At 38.6% G+C, this 12,418-nt stretch overlaps 1 long non-coding RNA gene across 1 annotated transcript in view; it reads right to left on the bottom strand.

Annotated features, from left to right (window-relative positions):
* Positions 1-12,418, bottom strand: part of LOC145714957 (uncharacterized) — a 35,419-nt gene that overhangs the window by 14,320 nt on the left and 8,681 nt on the right. The window contains exon 2 of the long non-coding RNA XR_014137088.1: positions 8,598-8,914. This is a non-coding gene — a long non-coding RNA (uncharacterized LOC145714957). The remainder of the gene's footprint in view (positions 1-8,597; positions 8,915-12,418) is intronic.

The following is a 12,418-nucleotide window of genomic DNA, read 5'->3' as shown; positions in this document are numbered from 1 at the left end:
AACAAGACCCATCTATTTGCTGTCTACAAGAGACTCATTTTAGACCTGAGACACCTTCAGATTGAGAGTGAGGGGATGGAGAACTATTTATCATGCTACTGGAAGTCAAAAGAAAGCTGGAGTGGTCATACTTATATCAGACAAACTAGACTTTAAATTAAAGGCTGTACAAGAGATGAAGAAGGACATTATATAATAATCACAGGGTCTATCCATCAGGAAGAGCTAACAATTATAAATGTCTATGCGCCGAATACTGGAGCCCCCAAATATATAAAACAATTACTCACAAACATAAGCAACCTTATTGATAAGAATGTGGTAATTGCAGGGGATTTTAACACCCCATTTACAGAAATGGATGGATCATCTAGACACACGGTCAATAAAGAAACAAGGGCCCTGAATGATACATTGGATCAGATGGACTTGACAGATATATTTAGAACTCTGCACCCCAAAGCAACAGAATATACTTTCTTCTCGAGTGCACATGGAACATTCTCCAAGATAGATCACATACTGGGTCACAAAACAGCCCTTCATAAGTATACAAGAATTGAGATCATACCATGCATACTTTTAGACCACAATGCTATGAAGCTTGAGATCAATCACAGGAGAAAGTTTGGAAAACCTCCAAAAGCATGGAGGTTAAAGAACACCGTACTAAAGAATGAGTGGGTCAACCAGGCTATTAGAGAAAAAACTAAAAAATATATGGAAAGAAATGAAAATGAAAATACAACAATTCAAACGCTTTGGGATGCAGTGAAGGCAGTCCTGAGAGGAAAATGCATTGCAATCCAGGCCTATCTCAAGAAACAAGAAAAATCCCAAATACAAAATGTAACAGCACACCTAAAGGAACTAGAAGCAGAACAGCAAACACAGCCTAAACCCAGCAGAAGAAGAGAAATAATAAAGATCAGAGCAGAAATAAACAATATAGAATCTTAAAAAAAACCTATAGAGCAGATCAATGAAACCAAGAGTTGGTTTTTTGAAAAAATAAACGAAATTGATAAACCTGTAGCCAGGCTTCTCAAAAAGAAAAGGGAGATGACCCAAATAGATAAAATCATGAATGAAAATGGAATTATTACAACAAATCCCTCAGAAATACAAAAAATTATCAGGGAATACTATGAAAAACTATATGCCAACAAACTGGACAACCTGGAAGAAATGGACAAATTCATAAACACACACACCCTTCCAAACTCAATCAGGAGGAAATAGAAAGCTTGAACAGACCCATAACCACTGAAGAAATGGAATCGGTTATCAAAAATCTCCCAACAAATAAGAGTCCAGGATCAGATGGCTTCCCAGGGGAGTTCCACCAGATGTTTAAAGCAGAGATAATACCTATCCTTCTCAAGCAATTCCAAACAATAGAAAGGGAATGAAAACTTCCAAACTCATTCTATGAAGCCTAAACCAGACAGAAACCCAGTAAAAAAAAAAAGAGAACTACAGGTCAATATCACTGAGGAATATGGATGCAAAAATTCTCAGTAAGATACTAGCAAATCAAATTCAACAGCATATAAAGAGAATTATTCACCATGATCACGTGGGGTTCATTCCTGGGCCACAGGGCTGGTTCAACATTCGCAAATCAATAAACGTGATCCATCAAATTAATAAAAGAAAAGATAAGAACCATATGATCCCATCAATCGATGCAGAAAAAGCATTCGACAAAATTCAGCATCCTTTCTTAATAAAAACCCTCGAGAAAGTCAGGATAGAAGGAACATACTTAAACATCATAAAAGCCATTTATGAAAAGCCCACTGCTAATATCATCCTCAATGGGGAAAAACTGAAAACTTTTCCCTGAGATCAGGAACACGACAGGGAAGTCCACTCTCACCGCTGTTGTTTAACATAATGTTGGAAGTTCTAGCATCAGCAATCAGACAACCAAAGGAAATCAAAGGCATCAAAATTGGCAAAGACGAAGTTCAGCTTTCACTTTTTGCAGATGACATGCTCTTATACATGGAAAATCCGAGAGACTCCACCAAAAGTCTGCTAGAACTGACACATGAATTCAGCAAAGTTGCAGGATACAAAATCAATGTACAGAAATCAGTTGCATTCTTATACACTAATAATGAAGCAACAGAAAGACAAATAAAGAAACTGATCCCATTCACAATTACACCAAGAACATAAAATACCTAGGAAAAATCTAACCAGAGATGTAAAAGATCTGCATGCTGAAAACTATAGAAAGTTTACGAAGGAAATTGAAGAAGATATAAAGAAATGGAAAAACATTCCATGCTCATGGATTGGAAGAATAAATATTATTAAAATGTCAATACTACCCAAAGCTATGTACATGTTCAGTGCAATCCTAATCAAAATTGCACCAGCATTCTTCTCAAAACTAGAAGAAACAATCCTAAAATTTGTATGGAACCACAAAAGTCCCCAAGTAGCCACAGTAATTTTGAAGAAGAAGACCAAAGCAGGAGGCATCACAATCCCAGACTTTAGCCTCTACTACAAAGCTGTAATCATCAAGACAGCATGGTATTGGCACAAAAACAGACACATAGACCAATGGAATAGAATAGAAACCCCAGAACTAGACCCACAAAATTATGGCCAACTCATCTTTGACAAAGCAGGACAGAACATACAATGGAAAAAAGACAGTCTCTTTAACAAACGGTGCTGGGAGAACTGGACAGCAACATGCAGAAGATTGAAACTAGACCACTTTCTCACACCATTCACAAAAATAAACTCAAAATGGATAAAGGACCTGAATGTGAGACAGGAAACCATCAAAACCTTAGAGGAGAAAGCAGGAAAAGACCTCTCTGACCTCAGCCGTAGCAATCTCTTACTCGACACATCCCCAAAGACAAGGGAATTAAAAGTAAAAGTGAATTACTGGGACCTTATGAAGATAAAAAGCTTCTGCACAACAAGGGAAACAACCAACAAAACTAAAAGGCAACCAACGGAATGGGAAAAGACATTCGCAAATGACATATTGGACAAAGGGCTAGTATCCAAAATCTATAAAGAGCTCACCAAACTCCACACCCGCAAAACAAATAACCCAGTGAAGAAACGGGCAGAAAACATGAATAGACACTTCTCTAAAGAAGACATCCGGATAGCCAACAGGCACATGAAAAGATGTTCAACGTCGCTCCTTATCAGGGAAATACAAATCAAAACCACACTCAGATATCACCTCACGCCAGTCAGAGTGGCCAAAATGAACAAATCAGGAGACTATAGATGCTGGAGAAGATGTGGAGAAACGGGTACCCTCTTGCACTGTTGGTGGGAATGCAAAGTGGTGCAGCCGCTCTGCAAAGCAGTGTGGAGGTTCTTCACAAAATTAAAAATAGACCTACCCTATGACTCAGCAGTAGTACTGCTAGGAATTTACCCAAGGGATACAGGAGTACTGATGCATAGGGGCAATTGTACCCCAATGTTTATAGCAGCACTCTCAACAATAGCCAAATTATGGAAAGAGCCTAAATGTCCATCAACTGATGAATGGATAAAGAAATTGTGGTTTATATACAAATGGAGTACTACATGGCAATGAGAAAGAATGAAATATGGCCCTTTGTAGCAACATGGATGGAACTGGAGAGTGTTATGCTAAGTGAAATAAGCCATAGAGAGAAAGACAGATACCATATGGTTTCACTCTTATGTGGATCCTGATAAACTTAACAGAAACCCATGGGGGAGGGGAAGAAAAAAAAAGAGAGAGAGAGAGGTTAGAGTGGGAGAGAGCCAAAGCATAAGAGACTGTTAAAAACTGAGAACAAACTGAGGGTTGATGGGGGGTGGGAGGGAGGGGAGGGTGGGTGATGATTGAGGAGGGCACCTTTTGGGATGAGCACTGGGTGTTGTATTGAAACCAATTTGACAATAAATTTCATATATTAAAAAATAATAATAATTAAAAAAACAAAAATATAAACCCAGAACGGTTTAATCTAGTGAGTCAAAACTCGTGAAGGGGACTGCCTGCTTTTGGTCGCATCAGTGACCATGAGGAGAAAGTCAGGGAACCTGAGGATGCTGGTAAGTCTCTCTCTCCCTCCCTCCCTCCCCCCCTTTCTCTCTCTCTCTCTCTCTCTCTCTCTCTCTCTCTCTCTCTCTCTCTCTCCCTCTCTCTCTCTCATCTGGTTGTGGGCTACACAGGGGCTCATTTGCAAAGATTCATTGAATGTATGCTATGACTGGAACCCTTTTCTAGATCTGTGTTTTGCTTCAATAAAACATTTACTGGGGCACCCACGTGGTTCAGTCAGTTAAACAGCCAATACTTCATTTTGGCTCAGGTCAGGATCTCAAGGTTGATGAGGTGGAGCCCCACATTGGGCTCCAGATTGAGTGTGCACAGCCTGTTTGGGATTCTCTCTTTTCCTCTCTCTTTGTTCTTCCCCTGTTGTTTTCACTCTGAAAATAAATAAATAAACTTTTTTAAAAAATTAACCTAAAAAGTACTCAATAATTCTTAGTGTATATGATTGAATTTGACTGGGGTGTTGGTCACAAGTATGAAAATTAACTCTATTCTCCAATTTCTATGGGAATTTGGTCAAAGATAATTGAATAAAATTAAATCACTGAATGTTACTTATATTATTTAATTATGAGAAACATGGAATTGGTTTTAAGAAAAATGGAGCAAGATTATGTCAGCATTTAAAAAAAAAAGGAGCTACACTCTTTGTACCTCCTTGAAACCGAAAAGCACTTCACAGGTGTAGTAATCCATGCCAGGTTAGGCTATCAGCTGTGAGTTACAGGGCATATAAACCATTTTCCTTAGGAATTCTGTGTCTATGCAGTGCTATGGAATAGTGAATGTTCTGTCATCTAGCAGAAGCCAGGGAACCATCTGTAAGGAATGTGTGTTGTGAGTAGGTTGAACAAAATAACCTTTATTGCTCCCTTAATTCCAAGATTCTGAATCTGTTGTTCCTCTATGTATTTGTAAATGAATTTTTAAAATGACTTATTAATATGGGTCCTTGTCTCTGGATTGGTTTCTTATTCAGTAATTTTGTGAAGCAAAATGATAGTGGTTACATAATAATACCAGTGATCTTAGAACACTGTATTCATTATCTAGCCTTACCAAAACAAATTACCACAAATTTAGGTGGCTTAAAAAAAACAGAAATGTATTCTCTCACAGTTGTAGGGGCCCTAGAAGTCCAAAGTCAAGATGCCAGCAGGCCCACTTGCCCCAGAAACCTGTAGGAGAGAAAATCTGCTTGTGTTTTACAACTTATGGTGGCTCCTGAAATCCTTAGAATTTCTTGGTTAGTAGCTTCCTCACTGCAGTCTGTATTTGTCTTCACATGGTCTTCTTCCTTGTGAGTCTGTGTTATTCTGTGTCCTCTACTCTTTTTATAAGGACATCAGTCATTGGATTTAGGGCCAACCTGAACAGGATGATTTCCTCTTGAGATCCTTAATTGCATTTGCAAATATCTTATTTCCAAATAAGGTCACAGTCAGAGGTTGCAAGAAAGTACAAATTTAGATGGGGACACTACTCGACCCACAATAGATGCCTTTCTGAAAAGAAAAATGGAAGCAAAAAATCAATCTTAAAAATACTTGCTGAGGCCTGCAATAGTGCAAAGTGAGTGGTTAAGAGAATGAAGTTTTGTGAGAGCTCCCAGAAGCACAGGAGTGCAGGGAGGGAGATTATGGACTCATCCATTTGGACAGCAAACTATTATTGTGCTCTTGAAATGTTCCAGGCACTCTACTAGGCACTGAGTATAAACTGGTGACTGTAAAGGAACAGAAGCCAACCTCATGGCAATTATGGTCCAGCTGGGGAGATAAATATAACCCACGAAACACAAAAATAAATATATTGTTACAAATTATTAAAGACACAATATAGTAGGCCATGAGAGACAATTGTATTGGGAGAAGGTCCTGCTTTTCATTTGGAGGTCTGCCAGGAAAATTTTCTCAGAGGAAATGATATTTAAGCTGAAATCAAAAGATGAGTAGGAATTAATCAGGTACAAATTTTGGAAGACCATTCCAGGTAGGTAGAATGGTGAGTCCAAAAGGCAGAAAGGAGGCTCCTCAGGTTCAGCATGATAACCAAGGCATAGGATGAAGAGCAGGAGAGCAGAAAGCTTGATCATGAAGTTGTGGTTCACATTCAGGACCTGAGGGTCCCTGCAAGAGGACTTTCAGAAATGTTTAAGCAGAGGAATAGCAAGCTCTGAATTTCATTTTAAGGTGATCTCAGCTTGATGTTGTAGATGTTTCCTTTGCCCAGAGAAAAATGATACCCACAAGCTGAGTACAATAAGGTGACACAGATAGTTTTGACAGAGACCTTCCTACCCAGGAAATATTCCATATGTGTTTCTGTGGCTGCCAAGTGACTAGGAGGATTCAAAAGGATTATTTTCCAGAATGAAGGCAAGCCTTACTCAATAGAGATTTGTACAGTTCCATCATCTCTAAAGAATTGACTTTTTAAAAAGATGAAATGAAAATAATGTTTTAATGTATCTTATCTAAAATTAGTGGAGATTTTACCATGTGTCTATGCTCATTTGCTACTAATTGTTTAATTATATACAATTTTTGAATTTCATTTTGAATTAGAGAGGTCCAGAATTGGTTTATGGAGATGACATTGATTACTCAGATGACTAATGTTAGCTAACTGGGAGTTGGAAGTACTGTCACCAAATAAAGGAAGGGCATCATAGAGAAGAGTGAGTCTCTGAGACATAGAAATATTGGCTCATGGTGACTCTGAACCAGCAGGGCACCCCATATGCTACTGGAAAGTTATGTGGCACATTTATTTTAAGTATTGGCTGGAGCAGCCTTTGCCAATAGCCTTAATTTTCCATGTCTGGAAGACTTGGGTTTAGGGTGAAAAGAAGGGAAGATTGAGATGAAATTAGATGTAAGGAAAGATGTCTTCTAACCATGAAAATAATACAAAAATTTAAGTTGTTATTAGAAACCATGTGCATACAACCTATTTCACCCGGTAAATGTGCCTGGACCTCTACTATAGGATTCCATCACATGCTACCTCGTCCTGCTCCCTAGGCACCTGGCTGAGAGAAGGCTAGTATTTGACTATGGCAAATGAGTTCATTTTCCTGGCAGACAACCTTGTGGTCCTCACAGCAGAAATACTCTCATCTCACTATAACTGATGTTATGAACACATTTTTTGTTCATACTCTGGCTACTCTGTCCCCCTTAAAAAGATGTATAATCCTTACAGATTACATAAAAAGAATCTGGATACCAGAGGTGGGCTGGCACAGAGATGGCATTGGCAGAGGGCCCCAATGCCATTGCCCCATCTGCATAGCATTATCCATATGAGTAGACTGTCTGCATTGAAATCAATAGGACCATATGGAAATGTTAAAATCTGAAATTATTTCAAATGTGTTTTTGTGTAATTACGACTCTGTACTTTGCAATCTTTTTGATTTCAATTTGTAAAGCCATTCAAGTGAATAATTTAATGTTAGGCTGTTCTGTTTTCTGTCAAGTTCAAAAAATTCTAAAACTAATGTTATTAAGAAGTAAACTTTGGGCTTAACAGGACAGTGAGGGAGTTACTGTACTATCTACTCCAAGTATGAAATATCAGGTCAGATTTGACTTGATCAGAATGTCACTGGGTTTTATAAAGACAAGTCATCATTTTGTGAAGCCAACTGTTAACTCTCAGATTATGTTTTGCCTCAAGAAAGAAAAGCTAGATTATCTGTGAACATAAAACTGGCCTTTGTCCAAAGGCAAGGTAGAGAGGAATTCACTAAAGAAATTTTCATTCTTATTAAAGTCCCAGTGATCTTCCTCATTTATGCCTATTAACCCCAGATTCTTCTCCAGGTATGGTGGTGTCCTGGCCACAGAAGTACCTCAAATTACTTTTTAGAATTAGGCAAAAAACATTTTTCATTAATTATTTTCAAGCTGTACATGTACATGATTTAAAAAATCTCTACAGTTCTGCAGGACTTCTTATAAAAATATTTGCTTGCCAGCCACCTCCCCCTCAGCTCTTCTCCCCTTTCTAGAAGTAAGCGCATTGAGTTCCTGATTATTATGAATTTTCCACATATTTAAGTAACATGTTTTGGGTGCCTGAGTGGCTCAGTTGGTTAAAGCTGCTGACTTCGGCTCAGGTCATGATTTGTTTGTGAGTTCAAGCCCCACACCAGGCTGTGTGCTGACAGCTCAGGGCCTGGAGCCTGCTTCAGATTCTGTGTCTCCCTGTCTCTCTGTGCCTTTTCTGCTTATGCTATATCTCTCAAAAATAAATAAAAATTTAAAAATTAAAAAAATAAGTAACATGCTTATATTACTCCTTTTTAATTTTTCCATTTGAAGCATTATCTACTGACCTCCTGCTGTGACAAATATACAACTTTCTTTAGTACCTCTTCACCCATTCACCTCTACAATATATGAGTCCTGCTCTCATTCTTAGATGCCCAGTAAAGTTCTATCTTAATTTTGTTTAGGTCAGTATTCAGTATTTACAATATGGAATCAGAGTATCCTCCAGTTACCTTTTGTTATTTGTATGGTTTTGTTTCATTTTCTTAGTTTTCATGTACTTATCTCTTCATTATGAGAATAATCTCCTCCCAGTTCTTCAGGTGTATCTGTCAATTGTTTCTTCCAGAGGCACTCTCTCCTAGACACTCATGACCTGCTCCACTGTGGAATGGTTCACTACACCATGGGCACTACTATAACCCAGGATCCTCTTTCACTGCTGTTCTGAGAATTCATTCCACTTCCCTTCTGTGTTGCAGCACCCATTTCCTGAAGCTTGCATCCTCTTTATCTCTCCCTTTTGTTAGATATATCTTCTAGTAGCTACCTAAGAAAGGAATCATGGGACAAAGCAGGGAGTTATATTGAAACTTTGCATGTTAGAAAATATTTTTATTCTTTATTTTACACTTTATTGGTAGTTTGGTTTGCTAAGTTACAGATTCAGGTTTTAATGCTTCCAGATTTTTTTTTCCTTGTAGGTTTAGAATTGTGGATAATGCCAAGGGGATTGAGAAACACTGCTCTGAAAGGGAAAGGGCCAAGTGAAGAATGGAGGCCCACACCAACTGGGGTATTTGGGAGACATGTGGACTGTCCTGGATAAAGCCATATGAGTCAACTCTTTGAAAGGTGAACCACGGGATGCTACATCTAAAAGGGACTTGGAAGTCACTTTGTCCAAGCTCTTCACTTTGCAGAGGAAGAAAGTAATATATAGAAAAAATAAGATTAATTGCCCAAGGCGACTCAGTCAGGATGTGATCATCAGGAATAGAATTTAGAATTCTTGGCTTTCAATGTTTTGTAAATGCCTTGAAGTATTGGCTTTTTTTTTTTTTCCAACGTTTTTTTTATTTTTTTTTATTTTTGGGACAGAGAGAGACAGAGCATGAACGGGGGAGGGGCAGAGAGAGAGGGAGACACAGAATCGGAAACAGGCTCCAGTCTCCGAGCCATCAGCCCAGAGCCTGACGCGGGGCTTGAACTCACGGACCGTGAGATCGTGACCTGGCTGAAGTCGGACGCTTAACCGACTGCGCCACCCAGGCGCCCCTTGAAGTATTGGCTTTAAAGCTGAGAGAAATCTACTTATTTCAAAGAATACTTATAAACAAATTGTTTAACATAATCTAATATTTTGTATTTTTTTAATTAACTTTGTTTTCTCTTTCAATGTATATTACATGTAGTTTTTTTATGAAAGGGTATAAGACAGTGGTTTTCAACTGCCCAGAAAAGGGGCATTGGTAATGCCTGGAGACATTTTTGATTGTCATGAGTGACTGGAAGGGGAGAAGAAAGAATACTGGTATTTACTGAGCAGAGGCCAGGAATAGTGATAAACTTCTTACAATGCACAGGTCAGTGTTCTGCAACAAAGAATTATCCAGCTATCCAATCCCAAATGTCAATAGTGCCAATATTGAAAACATGTGGTCTACAGGCATGCCCTTTGAGAAATGACACAACATCCTCTTGTTTTCTCATCCTCTCCTCTCCTCCCCTTTTCTTTCCTGCGTTCCCTTCCCTTCCCTTCCCTGGTGGGAATCGGGAATCTATGACTGGCCATTTTTTTTTTCCATACTATATGGCTGCTTTCCTACTAAAATGGTAGAGTTGAGTAGTTGCTCTATAAAGCCAGAAGTAGTTATTATCTGGCCCTTTACAGAAAGGAAAAATAAAAATAAAAAATAAAAAGCAGATTTCTGAGAAATAGGAGAAAAACAGAAACTTCTGGAGAAACAAATATGATAGTGAGAAATAGAGTTTGCCATGATAGACATTATTTCAAAGTCAAACTCATCCATTGGACAATTTATCATTTGTCAAAGACTTCAGTCTCCATTTTCTCATCCCCAAAATCAGCATAACAATAATTTCATTGAGTAGTTGAAAATTAAATCATGTGATGGGTTTCAGTATTAGCTTCTTTGTTCTTCTACAAAGGAAAAATTTCAAAAACATGGTTAATGTTTACATTACAAGTTAGTTACTTGTGCATTTTCCTAATGTGGTCAATTGAAGATCTGTTAATATTATATAAATTTCAAAAAAAAGTATTGTCTATGAATGAATAATTAATGCAACAAAAAATACAAACTCAATCTTCTGTAAGTTTTCCCTCCTTTTAGCTATTGTCCTGCTAAATATTAGTTGCTGAGGTCAGCGTTGACTAGAAAGGTTTTCTGAATATATTTATCCATGTCAAAGCATTGAACCCACCAGTATTAAGCAAAAGGGCATAGACTAGTGAGTCATTGAATATGATGGAGCAGGGCTCTCCCTTATTATTCCAACCTCCATGCTTCATTCTATCCCTTCATTCTATCCTTTATTCTTTTTTTTTTAATTTTTTTTAATGTTTATTTATTTTTGAGACAGAGAGAGACAAAGCATGAACGGGGGAGGGTCAGAGAGAGGGAGACACAGAATCGGAAACGGGCTTCAGGCTCTGAGCTGTCAGCACAGAGCCCGACGCGGCGCTCGAATTCACAGACCGCGAGATCATGACCTGAGCCAAAGTTGGCCGCTTAACCGACTGAGCCACCCAAGCGCCCAATCCTTTATTCTTCATAGTCAAAGCTGGTGGAGTTAACAGGGTCTAAGTGGCCACAGTTCCTTCAACCATGATCCATATGTCATTTTTCACAGTCACTTTGCAGACCAACAAAGAGATGTGATACTTTTTGGTTCACAGTCCTCTTCACACAGATTCATCACATTTGCAATCATTTGTTTTCAGTTTATTTCCAGCTATACAGCAGTTTGATGAGCCTAGAGACATTCCTTTCCAGTTATCACCAGGAAGTATTCCAATAAATATTTGTCTTTTATACTCACCCAAAGAAGTTTCCATTAATAGGTAACCAACATTTAGAGGAGAATGGGGCAATAATTATCTTTAATTCCAAATTTAACTAAAATCCCAAAGCATGACAATATATCATATATTTCAGAAATAGAAGTATATATATTATATTTTTAATGTAATTAATTCTGAATCCTTCTAGTGCCTGACAGCATTTCTCATTATCAGATAAAAATACAGATTTTGAAATAGTGCAACTATGAACATCTGTATTATTTTAAAGTAGTGATATGTTGAAAACTGCACATCACAGATTCCCTAAAGTAATTCTAATTTATATACATTGTTCTGGCATAATTATATATTGAGCCCTTTCAGTCTCAAAAGTATCTTGTGTGAGGGAGGAGCCAATATGGTGGAACAGTATGGAAGCTTTTTGTGTGTCTCCTGTCCATGAAATACAACCAGACCAACACTAAACCATCCTACATGCCTAGAAAACTGGTTGGAGGATTAACGCAACAATCTGCACAACCTGAACCACAGAATTCAGCAGGTATGTGAAGTGGAGAGGTGAAGTGGAGAGCAAGAAGCCATGAAAGTTAGGGAACAGCTTTTGTGGGCAGAGAGAGGACAGAGACTAGGGAGGGGGGAAGAATACAGGAAAAGCACCCCTCCCCAAAAGCAGCTGGCTAGAAAGTGGAAAATTGGAAACAGCCACAGGGACTAAACTAAAAAGGGAGAAAGGATAAAGGAGAAGGTTTAAATTCCATGGAGGCTGTAAACAAGGGGAGCACAAAGGGTGCAACTCCTGCAGCTTGATACCTGGTAGTGCTCTGGTGGGAAGGGTGAATCCTCAGGAACAGAGTGGGGTCTGGGAGGTTCTCAGGCCACATGGGGAAAAGCGTTCCACTTTGGAAGGACATTTGGTAGAGACAGTTGAAGCCACCTGGTCCCAGCAGGCCCCGGAAAGCAGCCATATTCACTGGTGCTGGGGCAAGGTTGTTGAGGGTGAAGCCT

The sequence above is a fragment of the Panthera onca genome, chromosome Y, assembly GCF_046562875.1.
Source record: "Panthera onca isolate mPanOnc1 chromosome Y, mPanOnc1 haplotype 2, whole genome shotgun sequence".
NCBI classification, from domain to species: Eukaryota; Metazoa; Chordata; class Mammalia; order Carnivora; family Felidae; genus Panthera; species Panthera onca.
The sequence above is the reverse complement of the archived record's forward strand: the minus strand, read 5'-3'. Positions and strand labels throughout refer to the sequence as shown.